The 3,979-nt window shown below is 43.7% G+C and overlaps 1 pseudogene; it reads left to right on the top strand.

Moving 5' to 3' along the window:
- Window positions 1-254: 254 nt before the first annotated feature.
- Window positions 255-689, top strand: LOC114710507 (annotated as a pseudogene).
- The last annotated feature ends 3,290 nt before the right edge of the window (window positions 690-3,979 follow it).

The following is a 3,979-nucleotide window of genomic DNA, read 5'->3' as shown; positions in this document are numbered from 1 at the left end:
AATCCCTGGCCTCTCCTAAGAAACACAGCATTTTCAAGCAATGTCAAGAAAAGAAACTCAGAATGTCATTAAGTAGAAGAAAATCATGGGGTATGGAACCATTTCTGAGTCAAAATTACTGAATATGATTTCTTTATTATCTCATTTGAAGTAAACTTTAAAAAAATGAAACAGTTGTTTAAAAAAATTCTGCAAAAATCATGGTTTGAAAAGAATTTTGCCGGTGGCACTTGGCAGAGTGTCTCCATAGGAAGATGCTCCCCTTGTCACTGCTGAAGACAGCGCAGAATCACCCCATGCTGGTGGAGCTGAAGAACGGTGAGATCTACAATGGGCACCTGGTGAGCTGCGACAACTGGATGAACATCAGAGAGGTGATCTGCATGTCGAGGGACGGCGACAAGTTCTGGCGGATGCCCGAGTGCTACATCCGTGGCAGCACCATCAAGTACCTGCTCCCTGATGAGATCATCGACATGGTGCGGGAGGAGGCCGCCAAGGGTCGAGGGTGAGGGGACCATAGCAGCAAAAGCAGCAGAAAGTCCGAGGCATGGGCGGTGCTGGCCGAGGTGTGTTTGGTGGCCGGTGCTGGGGTGACATCCCGGGTGCGGGCCGTGGTCAGCCTGAGAAGAAACCAGGACGGCAAGCGGGCAAGCAGTGAATGGGCACAGCCCAAGCAGAGCCCAGGACGGTGGGCTAGCCTCTGGGCGCCTTTGCATGAAGCCTCTGACTGCCACTGGCTCAGTTTCTGGAAGGTTCCAAGTCAGAGGCACCTCTGAAGCCGTGGATGTGCTTTGAAGGACTGGTTTTTTCTAGGCTTGTTTTGAGTTTCATGTTGGAGCCACAGTCTCAGCACGTGTCGGGCTGCCCTGTCCTTCCCCAGTGGATCCCTTATCTCTTGTTATGAAATTAAAGGCAAGCATCACAGGACAAAAAAAAAAAAAAAAAAAAAAAAAAGAATAATTTTGCCATGGGCAGAAGTTTTGCCATGGGCAGAAGGATATTCAACAAACTGTACTTTGAAATTAAAAGCATAAGGCTGGAGAGATGGCACAGTGGTTAAGAACACTTATTCTTCTTCTAGAGGGCACAGTTTTAATGCCTAACACCAAGTGAATAGCACCAATTTTGAGTCAAAGGCAAGCAGGCAAGTAGCCAGGCAAAGCATATGACTCCATTCAAACTGGGAAGTATTGACTCTTCTGGAGATCTCCAGGTTGCTTGGGGTTTGAATGTAAAACTCCACACATGCTGCCGAAATGGTTTTGTCTGTTCATATCAGGCTGTAGTGCTGTGGATATTGCTCTATATAAATAAAACACTGATGGCCAGTGACCAGGCAGGAAGTAGGTTACCAGGCAGGAAGTAGGTTGCCAGGCAGGAAGTAGGTGGGACAAGGAGAGAGGAGAATTGCTGGGAAGCGGAAGGCTGAGAGGGGAGACACTGCAGTCACCAGCCAGGACAAAGCAGCATGTAAAGACTCTGGTAAGCCACCAGCCACGTGGCAAGGTATAGATTTATAAAAATGGGTTAATTTAAGATAAAAGAACAGTTAGCAAGAAGCCTGCCACGGCCATACAGTTTGTAAGTGATATAAGCGTCTGAGTGATTATTTTATAAGTGGATTGTGGGACTGCGGGGCTTGGGGAACCTGGAGAGAAGTCCTCCAGCAACACTGTAGGGAAGTGATAGGACCACTTATGGAGGTAAGGACAAGATGACCCCAATCTTAACTCTGACACCATCAACCTCTAAGTTGGATGTAGGACAAATCTTGCTCTCAAATTACTGGTGAGAATGCAAATGTCACTGCATAGCATGAAATGCTTCTCTATGAGTTATTGCTCACATAAGTTTTTATCATTTTTCTTGTTTACAATTGTAACCACATAGTAAGTCCCTATTGCTGAAACTATCATACACTTTGTCTATAGATACAGAAAAATCAATCTCAAATAACCCAGAAACTCTTTTCCTGTTGACTAACTTTTACAGTGCCAAGAAGTGTTGTGCAGGGTGGTGGAGTTAAAAATAAATACAGCAATGATTTTTCTTAGCACTGGACCATGCATGGTAAATTACTGACCTTACCTGCCAGACAAGATGTGCTCAATGGTGCAATAGTGTCATGGTTGTTCTGGGGTAGCTGACTGCTTTCTGACTGGATTTGAGGCAGCCTCCATAGGAAGGAATTCATATCTGGAATTGAATTCCTTGTCAAAAGTCCATCACCAGTGAAGAGGTGATAGGCGCTAGAGTAGAATCTTCTATGTTATTTTGCTCACTGATGGTACTGTCAAAAGCTTTGCAGATTCGTATGCTTATACCATTCAGTGGAGCTGCTCTCAACTTTGGTCATATGCCTTTTACAATAGGCAGCAGTCAATGCAGAGATGCATGACTGGTGGTAAGAATAAGATACTGTGGCTATTCAGCCCTAGATGGGACATTTTTATCAAGCTCCCATGCACATCAAGGTTTAAGCAACTGGAGGTAAAAGAGGCAGAAAGAATATATGAAGTGGAGGATGGGGTGGAATGTTGGTGAAATTCTGTGTGCTGGATATGACATGGCTGGTGTACACATGGACTCACAGCAGCTGCTCAAGACCTGCACAAGTTCAAGCAAACTGTCAGAGAGGCATGTTCATCAGGCCTCACTCCTTATTGGGGAGTTAATAACTGCTGAGAGAGAGAAAACTGTTCTTCTTTGAGGGCATGAGCAATGGTAGATTCCTCATAATCAAATGGATGGCTCCACAACTGTGTATAGTGAGAGAGCACCAGTTATCAGAAACAATGCATTCAGTGAGACAGTGGTTATGTTGGGAAGATATAAGAAGTGCTGGAGGTAGAAATGTGTGTGGAAGTACTATATTTTATTGTATATATGTATTAACTTCTCAAAGAATAAAAAAGATACATTAAAAACAACTCAATTCCTCATTTGAACTGTGTGATGGTTTGTAGATGTAACCAACCGTCTTATTAAATAAGAAACACAGAACCAATGTAAAAGAGAAAGCAAAGAGGTCAGAGCTCAGAGCTAAAACCTTACCCTTCCCCATGAGGTGCTCTTACCTCTCAGAAAAAGAGCTACTTCCTGTGTTTGTCTTTAATATAGTCTTTCTGTTCTGCCTTCTCATTGGTTGTAAACCCAAACACATGACTGCCTTGTCATTGCCTGTAAGTACAGGCCTCCAGGTCTTAAAGGCGTGTGTCTCCAATGCTGGCTGTATCCCTGAACACACAGAGATCTACCAAGCTCTGTCTACCAAGCGCTGGGAATAAAGGTGTGTGCCACGACCGCCACACTCTTGCTATGACTCTAATAGCTCTAACCCCCGGGGCAACTTTATTTATTAACATATAATTAAAATCACATTTCAGTACAAATAAAATACCACCATAATGGTTAATGTTAATTGCCAACCTGAGAAGATCTAGAATCATGACTGACATAAGCCTCTGGGCACACTTTTGAAGGATTATCTAGATTATGTTAGCCTCTGCACATGCTTATAAAGGATTTTCTTCATTAGGTTAATCAAAGTGAGAAGAACTATCCTAAATATAGGTAGTGCCCTTCTAGGCCCAGATATAACAAGTTCTCAGGGGAAAAACAAAACCACTGCTTTTCACACTTATGTTTTGTTGTGAGTTCACCAACTCTGCTAGGCCATCTCTCCTGTCACTGTCATTGCTGATGCTTCCATCATCAACTGACATTGGAACTCGTTAGTCTCTGCTCTTCTCATATTGACTGAACACAATGGCTTTCCAAGACCTATCTAAGCCTTCAGCATCAGACCAGGACCACTGAGGCCTCAGTCTCATGATTCTCCTGGATTAGCCAGCTGTTGTTGATCCAGCTGATGATGATGCAGGTCAATCTAACAAATCCTGTTTTAGTATGTATTCATTCTGTGAATATTGATTGCCCAGAGTCTGGGGAAGACACTGTCTGGAGTGGAATTTTT

The sequence above is a fragment of the Peromyscus leucopus genome, chromosome 8a (genome assembly GCF_004664715.2).
Source record: "Peromyscus leucopus breed LL Stock chromosome 8a, UCI_PerLeu_2.1, whole genome shotgun sequence".
Classification (NCBI taxonomy): domain Eukaryota; kingdom Metazoa; phylum Chordata; class Mammalia; order Rodentia; family Cricetidae; genus Peromyscus; species Peromyscus leucopus.
Note: the sequence above shows the minus strand (reverse complement) of the source record. Positions and strands in the feature narration are given on the sequence as shown.